Source organism: Callionymus lyra, chromosome 19 (assembly GCF_982586985.1).
Source record: "Callionymus lyra chromosome 19, fCalLyr1.hap1.1, whole genome shotgun sequence".
NCBI lineage: Eukaryota > Metazoa > Chordata > Actinopteri > Syngnathiformes > Callionymidae > Callionymus > Callionymus lyra.
The window spans coordinates 20,594,374-20,607,205 of NC_141836.1; the positions used below are offsets into that span (position 1 = coordinate 20,594,374).

At 40.4% G+C, this 12,832-nt stretch overlaps 1 protein-coding gene across 7 annotated transcripts in view; it reads right to left on the reverse strand.

Moving 5' to 3' along the window:
* The window catches only part of LOC148059901 (synaptotagmin-2-like), a 54,877-nt gene that overhangs the window by 22,179 nt on the left and 19,866 nt on the right, over positions 1–12,832 (reverse strand). For 5 of the 7 annotated variants that reach the window (XM_087782207.1, XM_087782211.1, XM_087782205.1 and 2 more), the window contains one exon: positions 11,711–11,776. The gene's annotated coding sequence lies outside the window, so the exon portion shown is untranslated. The other 2 variants (XM_087782210.1, XM_087782209.1) reach the window with 2 other exon arrangements.

Here is a 12,832-nt window from a genome sequence, read left to right on the forward strand (position 1 = left end):
CAACTGAAGCGCCTATTAAGAAAGAAGTATTGTATATACGCTACGTGAAAATGTGAAAGAGACACGTGGCTGAAGGGGAAATGAGGACATTCGGAGACAAGGAGTGAACGAGAAGTGTTGAAGACAAGGAGTGACAAACGAAGATGGAGCGATGGAGACGTGACAACATCAGATGAAGATCAAGAAAGATGAGGAAAGTTGTTAGACGCTTAGGAGAAGAGACAATGAGAGCTAGAGATTAAGACGAGGAAGGACGTGCAGATAAAGTCACAAGGGCTCACAAGGACGAGATCGGGGAACGAACGTGGTCGTCTAGATTTATGTTCATTGGAAAAGTAGAAGGTTTATGTTGGTTTTAGACAAATTAAGCTTAATGAATAAACACTTGGACCACTTACATTTTTTTTTCAATTAATTGGATTAGTTCTGTAGTTCCATTTGGTTTTTTAGGTTTTTACTTTCACTTGTATGGCTACTAAGCGCTACTTCTCACATGGCTGACTTCATGCTAGAAACAAATCTAAACACTTAATTATCACCATATTTCTTTCATGTTATCGTATTAATATTCAACACCACTGTTCAATATTATTATAATTGTACATTTCATTTTTATCATAGTTCTTTCAAAAAATGTTATTAAAATAATCAGATTTCTCTTTTTAAATATCGTTTACAATTTGCATGGAAATATTTACAGACTTCGTACATTCTTGTCTCTAGAACTTAAGGAACAATGATAAACAGCCTGTTCCCTGCAATGACGGAGTATGGGAGGATACAGTCAACTCCAGCCGCTTTTAAAGCTCACGTTTGGACAAATTTAGGTTTTAAAACAAATAAAAGCAGTTACTACTTTGTCAGAATCATGCGTCTGCAACGCAAGAGTCAAGTCAGATAATACTACATATATACGCTTGTATCTACAGTATCCCTATCAATTGTGTATCGCGAAATGTATCCTATCGCCCTGACAATACAAACATCTAGTTCAAAGAGAATAATTCTAAACTTTACTTTGTAAAGCACAACATTATAGCATAAAATCGCAAAAGAAAGAAAAGAAAATCACAAGACTATGGTGGCAAATTTTGATATAGTTTATTCAACAACATATTTCATTTTAAGGCCCTGGCTTGAGTCCTTGAGGTTGTTTCAGGACAACACAAATATTAAAGGGATATTAAATTTCACGGCAAGATAAACTACATGATGACCGTGACCACTGGTAAAGGTAGAAATTGCTTATTTTTGTCCAAGAAAATCCAATTAGTTTTAGGAAAACCTCTGTCATCTCCAGAGAGCAGGAGAGATAAGGCTGTGGGAAAGGTTCCCGGCTCGTGGTCTCAATAAACGAAAATTGGGAGAAGACCCTCCCTCGCTGTGCACTGACTCAAAGGGCAGCCCAGAGAGGCTCAGATTACAAATCTGCCAGTGCAGATATACGATGCTCACTCTCACCTGCTGCTGAATGTGACTCAACTATTATCAAGGGGACAGTTGGTGGGAGGAGCCAGTGTTTTGAAAGGCGAGCGAGTAGCTGCTGCGGTCGTTTACAGCTAGTTACCATACATCAGCCCCCAACCCCCGTCAGCACAACCCCTGTCCCTCATCTCTGATTGGTCGATTAGCCATCCTGTCACAAAGCTCTGGACCCAATCTGTGGGTTGGAAATCGGGAATGTGATTGGACATCGACTATTCACTGGCATCTGAGGTAGAGTCAAGTTAAAAACATAAAAAAAAAATATACCAAAGTTTTAAAATTGACCCTAAACGGTTAATGCACGACACTTGTCAGTAAGTTTGTAGAAAATCACTGAAAGAAAATGACTATTTCTGGCTCGGCACTGTTGCCAGGCAACCCAGTTCAGAACAAAGTAAGTTAGAGGTCCCAGGCAAGAATAGTGTGGAATCGTGTTTGTTTTCTGTCTCACTATTTTTAAGTCTGAATGTATAATAGATACTGTCACAGTTTTCTTAACAATTCTGGACTTCAAACAAGGGTGTGAACTCTACCTAGATTCAAATTTTTACACACTTACATTTGCCATATGACAACATGCGGGCTGAATGTACTTTTCTTTTGTCTTATTTACAAACAGTTATGTGTGTTTTATGTATATGATTAAATGCGTTGATAGAAATGTTACTTTTCGAATGTAAACAATCAAGTAAACTCGGCGGAGGTAAGAAAGGATGGAGGAAGGAGAGATTTTGCTCCTTTTATTGTCTTTATTTTTGTTTATATGATCATAATTATTTAATTTATTATTGTTTTAATTTAATGTAAAATTAACTTGTTTATTTTAATATTTTTGCTTAATGTGTGCTCCATATCTATTTAAGTTTCCGCAATGTTGGAAAAATGAACAAATATGTGGTTTTCATCTGGGACTAATCTTTGGAAGCAAGCACTTTTACTTAGAATGCAACAAACACGTATTTAAAAAGGAAAGAACAGCACACGGTCAGTCCTGCAATGCATGCTGGAATGCCTCAACTGAAGAACCCATTGGTCCAACATGTTGTGATTCAAGACGGACATCTTGCAACACAAGCTCTTTCTATAGAAAAAAAACGGGTTTGCACGTAGCCCTAAGGATATTGTAAAGTAGGGCACACTAGTGTCTCCTTGATATCCAATGGTCCATGACCCACTGGGGTGTTGAGTAAGATAAGTGGAATCCATGTAAAAGTTGTTTGTTCTGCAGATTTCTGAAACACATAATGCTCTGTCAGCACATCAAGATGCAGCGACTGGTGACAGGGTCTGACCGTTTAACACTGAGGCGCTGCGATTTCTGCCAGCGACGCGCACCGTCACATGGATGGCAGCCAGTGCTGGTGAGGCTCTCCTCTCACCTGGGGTGAGACGCTGACAGCAGCTGAGCAATCACAATCGCCGTTGCAGGCTAACAAGCAGTGACTCATTTACGACGACAGAGGATCTGGAAGCTGGTGTGGACGAGAGAGCGGCCCAGACACTCCCTGAGATTCACCATGGAAAATAAAAATCTTTCATCAGTGTCAACATCAGGGAGTTTAAATCAACTTCCAAATATCCTCTTGGGCTCCCTGGTTGTAAGAGGATTGCTCACTGAGAGTTACTCTGTGCCCCGGGTTCTGTGTTAATGAGAATGTCTGAGAGTTCTGGGGGATAAAACAGATGATCTCAGATCTCCAATAGTTTCACTCATGCTAGCATGTTAGCATCTCCAGGTGAATATGAGGTGCATCCACGATGTTTGTTTACTACTTTTGAAACCTGAGTAATCATGTGACCACTACACCAGTCACCGCCTCAGGTTAATTGCTGCACCAGCTGCCCCAAGAAAAACCCATCCACGGTTCCAATCTTTAACTGCAAGATTTAAGAGTTTGCAAGTCAAACGTGGTCAATCGAAAGACGACATCAACAGACCCGGGACATGTTTTAGTCTGTTCTGTTGTCACCCTACTGCTGACACAATTCTATGTCCCGGGAGGTACGACGGGGGGGGACGGGAGGGGGATCTTGCAGCAGCATCCACACACCTCATCACAACTGTCAACCTGCAGAGGTCTGTTCATGTCGCTCTCCTTTCATCTCTTTGGTGAAAGAAGTCTTACTGTAGCACTCACGGGACACCCTCTTTCACACCCTCCAGAATAGTGGGGTGATCAATTTTAAATATTGGAAGTCAACCTATTCCAAAACCCCTCCACCCCCTAATCTCCTAAAAGTATAATCAAACAGTGTTTCTGATGCTGAGAAGCACATGATCACTTTCTAAATTCCTTTCTGAATTAAACTAGCTCGATATAAAGTTTGTACCTTCGTTACTCCTCAAATCCAGTTCCACGGAGACGCTAGTCGACCAAAAGCTGCTGCCAGAGTTAAAATACACCCTTACCAGCTACGCCGCAATTCCGTAATCCTGCTCGTCACGACGAGACGACCCATTCACCAAAGAGGCACTAACGTGACAACGCCGCGTCCATCGACCGCTCTCCCATCAATACCTGAAACTGCAGTCCTCGTCCTGTTTCCACTGCAGCACTACTCCTGTACACAGACACACACACACTCGCTCCCACAACCCCCACCTCCGACTCTCAATCCCCTCCTCCTCTCCCGCTACACTCTCTCCATCTCCTTCGCAGAGAGGACCCCCCCACCCCCTCCTCTTCCTCGCCGCACTCTCTCTCCATCCTCCATCCCTCGCTCCACTCCACTGCTCAGTTGGTTGATTTGTGATGCTGTTCACAAGGTGGCGTATGCAGCAATCTGCCCTCCCGTCCCATGCGTTCCCGGCCGTCCCCGAGCACGATCGGCACCCACGCCCTTGTTCAAACAGCGCAGAAGCTTTGGTGCTCGGAGCAGGTGCGGAGAGACAAAGGAGGACCAGCCGATGAGGATGAAAGGAAGCCTGACAGCATGTGTCGTCTGCTTGACGGCCATTCATCTAAATTTAAGAAGGCAAAAGCCACACCCACTGTTGAAGAAAATATGTTTTTTTAATCGTTTTTACCATGAATTTCTCCCCAAGTTAGACAGTGAGTTAATGTTTTAAGTGAAATTTTAGGACGGATAAACACAACTATGTAGCATAAATCAATGTCATTTGGCAACAAATCTGTTTGTCCTTCAACACTCATAACCACAGATTAACCTCTTAAATACTGTACCTTGTGACGCTTAATTGTACCCAGACTTCAGCTCACATGTCAAACTCAAGGTCCGGGGGTCAGTTTTGGCCCAACAGAGTTTCAAGTGGCCTCCAAGAGATTTGACTTTCAAATAGTGCCAGAAAAAGACTACATCAAGAAAAATTATTTTAAGGATGTATGTATGCATATCAAATCTGCCTTAGTTGAGGAGGAATACATCCCTAGTTCACAATATCATCATTATTCTTGTTAATTATAACATTATTGTCTGGTGACCTTTGACTTAATAATTAATTATGTTATGATGTTGAACCAATGGGCTGCTTTATTTGTCATAGGGTCTGCCCATTGAGTCGGAGCACTAAAAGGTTTTCTTTGGATCAGGCAGCTGTCAATTCAAACAATTGGTGTGTAGAAGATTATAGATTATTGGTACAAATGTGTCAGTTATGAATGAAACGTTGTTTAACATCTGCAAATGGGGTTATATTTAGAAACTTACCAGCCACACTTTACTTTTATCAATTATTTCCTGCCTGAACCATCCCATCAACATCCATGCTGCAACAAGGCCCAGATAAAACACAAAAAAATCATATTTAAAAGAAAACAATGCCCCCACTTTTAATGCAAGTACTCTGATGTTTTTGCATTAGTTCCATTTTCTTTTGGTGTGAGCCCGGGGTTACATTCATATAGTACTAAGTGAAGTAAGCTTGCAGGAAGAGACAACAGGAAACTGTTTTTTCTTATCCAAGAATGATTAAATACAAAGAGAACAAGGGGGGAAACATGTAGAGCAACAAGCTATCTTTAAGTAATCATAAGCAAGATCTTACAAGATATGAACTTTGTCGCTAGTTCCTTTACAGCAACCAAGAAGTACATGTTAACTCTGGCCGAGTATAATGACAACGTTGAGGGCAGAAGAAAGAAGAATGATTGACTTTTACTTGTGTCAAGAACATGATTATAGTTGATTGTTCTGATAAGACACGCTCTTGTTTTATTCTCTCCATTTTAATATGATGGAATAATTCTGTCTGCGAGCTGAGGGGAGAAAGAATGTGATTAAATATTTAGAAATAATTGTCCTGCCATTGTGTTTTCCTGCGACTTTGAGTGTAAGGGATTCATTCGCTTTTAAGTGTCTCCACTCAAGAGTGATTGGTAGCCCAACAAACCTGTCCACAGCAGCTGCCGTGAAACAGCTTCTAACAAACCAATGAGCAGATGAGCGATAATGATTGAACGAGCCTTTGAATAATTCAAATAAAAACATAGTTTACCTAACCAAGCTTCCACAGACCTCTGAGGTCATCTGTCACGATGTTGACACTAAGTAAAGCAGAAATATAAGCTGTAATTTTCGGGAAAAGAACTTTGGAAAACAGCTTCTTCGGTGAAAATCTTCTTACTCAATGACTCACTCGTTCATTAAACACTGCTGCAGTGTCACAACCTGTCGTCTGCATTGGAGCGGGTAAGCCCCGGGATTGGCTCGGAATTACGTTGAGAACCGGAAATCAATAAGAACGGGATTGAAATAAAGGAGGAAAGGGACATCTTTTGAAGTTTTAAATCATATTACAGGGGCGGCGGGGAGGCAATCTGTCCAATGTCAACGACAACGCCAAGCAATTATGTGTCCGCAAGCTGCCCAATGTTTTCATAATCAAGAAAAATGATCAACTTCTAATATGGATATATAAACGCTTGAAAGCGATTATTGGGATTTTAATGGATAAAAGGAATGGCTGTGTTTTAGAAGAGGTTTGGGACAAGATACATTTCTGTCAGCCAAGTATCTAATCCTGACATCAGTACGGTGGGTCTTCAACCACATCTTAAACCAGGTATCTAAAGATTCATCGGTTTACATCCGAAAAGTGCCAAAATGAGGCAACTGTAGATTTTTGTGAAAACATTTCATCCAAGAGCCGGTAAAAAAAAACCTTTCTAGGTCCTCACGACCCTTAAGAGGTGAATCACCCTAATGGGTTGCCATACATTGATCCCTACTCCTTCCAATTGTTCTCTGTCTCATCCCTGTTAAGGTCTGCTCCTCACACCACTTGTCAGGAACTGGAGAAGCCTCTTGAATGAGTTCCATTTCCTTGCTTTAGAACCTTCTGGATAACCTGGATGAATTAGACCCACACGGACATTGGTTAACACTAGATGCTTCAGCCTATTATTCACTTCAGCTCTTACAAATATTTAAGAGCTAAAAGCTCTGCCATGACACCCCTCTTGATACCTTAATAAGAAAACCAAATCTTCCTGAAGGACCCTCAAAAACCCTTCTCCTTAGACCCCCAGTGGGCAATTTTCAATCATCAGGGGCTGCTTCATACACTGTGACTGCTGTGAGGGGCCGTCAATGTATACAAGAGTCAACTTTAAGAAAAAGTGGTCCCTTGCTTATTGTGGGTTACGTCCTGAAAACCCCCTGCATGAATCGAAGTCTGTGAGGTAGTGACCATTTAATCTTTCAACTGTCTAATTTAACATTTATTTCAACTTGCAGATTCAACATTGCATTTGAAGTACAATTCCTCTTAACAACCCTCTCAGTAACAGTAACCTTAACAGCTCCCATAATGAGAGACATAATTAGAGTTGAACTAATAATGGTTAATAGAAATAAAAATGATCTGTCCGAAACATTTCTACATGATCACATACAGGTTTGACTTAGACATGAGGCCCCTGGTTTGCTTTCTTCAGGCATAAGGAAAATATAGTATATATACAAGTGATAGTATAGATCAAATATCATGAATCTGATCTTTACACAAGGTTAGTTTCTATCAAAAACTCAATCTATCAAGCTATATGGAATAAAATTGCAGCTCCACACTTTCTAACAGCATTAGAGAGAGTGACATTTGAATTTGGTCATGGATTACTGGTTTAGCTCGTATCCTTTATTTGCCATGGTTGGAACAAAGGTCTAAATCACACTGAGAACAGGATATTGATCCAACTGACATTCAGTGCTCGTCGGGTGAAAGCAGATTTTCCGAAATCTTCCTCAGTTTATGATGCTGCAATTCTGCGACAACATGTAATCCATCTAAAAATAATCTTATCATTGAGTTACATGAAAAGAACACAGGCAGACCTTTCTTTGAACTAAACAGGCCGAGTCTCCAGAGGATCTCTGTGCTACTTCACATACATAATTAATAAGGTGCACGTGTTGTGAGGACCGACTGCGTGAGGCTCGTACACACTCATGACAGTCAAAATCACATGTGTTTTTTCTTCAACCACTGGCTCTCAAGAAGGTAGATGCACTCAAGCAACATGCTTCAGTGAGCAGAGAATGAGCTGAGTCAAAGAGATTTTCTTTCAACAAATGTATTGGCATAACACATGGACATACAGACACATTCATAAGGGGCTCCTACAATTTCCATACCAAGTGGATGTCAATCTGACACCCTTTTAGTCGGGTGTCAAAAACAATTACACGAGAGGCCAAAATAAAGAGATTACGATAAATTATATACTCACCGGTCGAGATATCAGGCTGTTTAATGTATGGCTATTAAATGACGCCATTAATTGTTGATTATAGTCATAATTAGTGAGTTATTTCTTCGCACTGATTACATTTTTATCTCTAACGTTCTGTTTGCAAGTTGCATTTCTTTTTGTAAAATCAGTTCCTATTGTGCTGGAGTTGTCGAGTGAAAACAATGTTCATTCAAATTCTTAAGTGGACGTGGATTGTTCTGGTGAATGATATAATAATTGTTTTTGTGATGTGTTTCACTAGACAAAATTACTGGATGTTTCCTAACCAATAATTATTCACTTATTAAAATAAAATATATAAACATCCTCGTTTGTAGCTGAAGAAACTTGGAGCTTGCGTGCAAGTTACCCTGGGACACTTCAATTTCGGGGCATTCATAACAGAAGGGACATTACAGACAAGCATTATGGAGGTATTTGGAATGTTTTGGGTCACGATTGTCAAATGGACTTACATTTCTGCCTGTAACTATAAAAAGATGAATTACTCAGAAAATTCTCTAAGCCCTTATTTGAAGCAAGAGGTGAGTAAAAATATCAGTGAAATTTGAATTTCATGTGAACAACCCCTTTAACAAGTATGTTTGTCTTGAGAAGAGAAAAAAGTAGTGTTATCTCAGTAAACACTGTGTTGTGCAGGGGAATATTTCCTCCAGGTGGTGTAATAGCAGTACCTACTGGGCAAAAAGCGTTAATCTGTGTCACATTCACAAAATCTACTGCGGATTCATGAGGCTCTGCAAATTAAAATGCCGTTTTGGGAAAGACTTCACCATTTGAAAACACTAAACGCTGGCTTCTATCGCTAAGCTTCAGGCTCGATCTCTTACAGAGAGAAGGCCATTCTATTCAAAGTACATTTTTGACCTTGGACGTGTTGACGCAGAAAACAAGGTGGTCTTCCATGTTGATGGTATAAAAGATAAATGAATTGTGTGTATAAAGACGGAGTTAAGCCTTCTGCTCAAGCAGCCGGGACATAATATCGATTAGACGGTAGAGTGATCAATGCTAGCAACAATGAGGCAACATGTTCTGAATCTCGGGCAGATGGCTCCACAGGCGGCGCCGGTACAAACGTCCAGTCTTCCAATGGTGGTCGAGGTTTATTAGCTTTCTGTAGCCCCAGAGGCTGCAGAGCTTCCATCATTCATGGAAATGACTCAGATTAATCAGCTGAGTGCTGGACTGTGCACAACGAACACTCACACAAAGAGCAATTGTAAATCATGCTTGCTCATTGTACCTCACCTCTCCCACTCACCACACTGGGTTCCCTTTCTTCCACACATAAATGAGACTCTTTTAAAAACTGCATGCAAGAGCTGGGGAAACCCGAAGCAAGTTTTTCCCACCAACGTCTAAAGGCCAATTACAAATTACTTAGACTAGAAGTGCCCACACGATTTGTTTATAAAATGATCAGTCCAAACAATAATAAAATGCCAAACATATCATTATTTATAAATACAGTGCCTTGCGAAAGTATTCGGCCCCCTTGAACCTTTCAACATTTCAGGCTTCAAACATAAAGATATAAAATTATTTGTCATGAATCAACAACAAGTGGGACACAATCGTGAAGTGGAACGAAATTTATTGGATAATTTAAACTTTTTTAACAAATAAAAAACTGAAAAGTGGGGCGTGCAATATTATTCGGCCCCTTTACTTTCAGTGCAGCAAACTCACTCCAGAAGTTCAGTGAGGATCTTTGAATGATCCAATGTTGTCCTAAATGACTGATGATGATAAAATGAATGCACCTGTGTGTAATCAAGTCTCCGTATAAATGCACCTGCTCTTTGATAGTCTCAGGGTTCTGTTTAAAGCGCAGAGAGAACCATGAAGACAAAGGAACACACCACTCTGGATGAACTGCAGATAACTACAGCTGAGGTGGGAGAGTCTGTCCATAGGACAACAATTAGTCGTGCACTGCACAAATCTGGCCTTTATGGAAGAGTGGCAAGAAGAAAGCCATTTCTCAAAGATATCCATAAAAAGTCTTGTTTAAAGTTTGCCACAAGCCACCTGGGAGACACACCAAACATGTGGAAGAAGGTGCTCTGGTCAGATGAAACCAAAATCGAACTTTTTGGCCACAATGCAAAACGATATGTTCGGCGTAAAAGCAACACAGCTCATCACCCTGAACACACCATCCCCACTGTCAAACATGGTGGTGGCAGCATCATGGTTTGGGCCTGCTTTTCTTCAGCAGGGACAGGGAAGATGGCTAAAATTGATGGGAAGATGGATGGAGCCAAATACAGGACCATTCTGGAAGAAAACCTGTTGGAGTCTGCAAAAGACCTGAGACTGGGACGGAGATTTATCTTCCAACAGGACAATGATCCAAAACATAAAGCCAAATCTACAATGGAATGGTTCACAAATAGACGTATCCAGGTGTTAAAATGGCCAAGTCAAAGTCCAGACCTGAATCCAATCGAGAATCTGTGGAAAGAGCTGAAGACTGCTGTTCACAAACGCTCTCCATCCAACCTCACTGAGCTCGAGCTGTTTTGCAAGGAAGAATGGGCAAGAATTCCAGTCTCTCGATGTGCAAAACTGATAGAGACATACCCCAAGCGACTTGCAGCTGTAATTGCAGCAAAAGGTGGCGCTACAAAGTATTAGCGCAAGGGGGCCGAATAATATTGCATGCCCCACTTTTCAGTTTTTTATTTGTTAAAAAAGTTTAAATAATCCAATAAATTTCGTTCCACTTCACGATTGTGTCCCACTTGTTGTTGATTCATGACAAAAAATTAAAATTGTATATCTTTATGTTTGAAGCCTGAAATGTGGCGAAATGTTGAAAGGTTCAAGGGGGCCGAATACTTTCGCAAGGCACTGTATATAGTCACAATTAAATGGTTAGTGCAAGGCTTCATTTTGTTTTTTAAGTGTGTCATTTTGGAGGAAGATGAAGACAACTGAGCGTCTATAATCAATTCATTAAACTGGACTTCAATTTTCGTGTATACCTGTAAAGAGGAACAGATTACTCTGAAAATAATCCCAACTCTTAGTCGTCATGAGGGTGAGTAGAAAATGAGTGAAATTTGAATTTTGGGTGAACTATCCCTTTAAGTATGAACATTTCATTGACTGGTGGATGACGCCCTCCCTAGTCTAGAAGAATCAAGAGGATCCAAGGGTCTCCTGGTTTCTTGGAAGATCACCAAACAGCAGAGTCTAACACAACATCTTAGCCAACAGCTGACAGCAAAGAGCACAATGTGTTCCAGGGCTCTAGGGAATTGGATGCCGTCTCTGTGGAGGCTGCAGTGGACAGAGGCATGTAACAATGCGCAGTGATCCATCTACTCTTAAACTGGATGGCCACAGCAATGACACCGGACACTCCCAACGAAATGGAGGATCCCCCCCGCCCCCCTCCTCCTTTCGTTCTGCTTGAAAGCTTTAAGTTGACACATTGCGGCGCGCTAACACACAGCCTTGACGCACACGTTCACACACATCTCAGCGGGCACGATACTCACAGCCAGGCCTTGAATCTTGATTAGGTGTCGGAGGTGTTCACAGTGAGACTGCTGTCTGTCGGATTCCTGGAAAACAAACACAATATCACTCACGTTGTAACTACCAAGTTGGTTCCCGTTCTTTTCTCTTTCTCCAGAGGCGGCAACAACACTTGCGAAAATTAGGATCGCATCAGAGCAACATGGAAGCGAGACAATCTGAGTCAGATGTTTTTAAAAGTGTCAAAGAAATACAACGGGCGGGACTTAAGCATATTTTCTAATGTAAATATTTCACTGAAAAGAGAGTTTTGTACAACCAGACACATACTGATGAGTACAATAGAGGTCCAACATCTATTTAATAAAACATGTCAAAACATCAGCTTTAAAAGCTGATGGAGTCGAATGTATCCTCTCATCCTCAGTCTTCCCCAGGATCTTACAGGATATCACTGTTCCTTTAGCTGCGGAGAATGTGGGGACTGCTTCCATCTAACAGCAACAACTTTAATTGCAAAACAAAAGTGAACAAACGGCATGAATAATTGCAAAATATTATTTTTTTAATCAATTTATTATGTACACAATTTATTAAAACATAAACCATAAAATGACAATGCTAAAAATTAAATATGTTTTGAAAGCAAAAGAAATAATAATAATTTGCACACCAAAAGAAATGCAGTTGATTGTAATATCGATAAAATATCCATAAAAATGATAACATTCATTAGAATGTTTTTTGTTTGTTTTTTGCAGGTGATATGCATCTTAAAAACACGAATTTTTTTAAAGTGCAAATAAAAAATTGCACAGGTTTGGAAAAAGGATCCAATTGACTACAAATAATAAGTATGGGATGGTAAAGATATGGACGTAGTTTTGATGACCTTATCTATTTGATGCAAATCAGAGATTGCGGCCATCTTGGGAACGCAGTTCCTCGGTTTAACCAGACCGTCAGCATATTATCTGCATGATCCGTTAACACACGCACAATGGCATGTCTCGATGCTCCATGTATTCATTGCAAACAGATTTGCAAGAGAGTAACTGTTTATTTGTATTAATCTCCTATTTATCTAATATAAAATAAATCGAGTTGAAGAAATCTTACATTATAAATTATACAAATAAGTT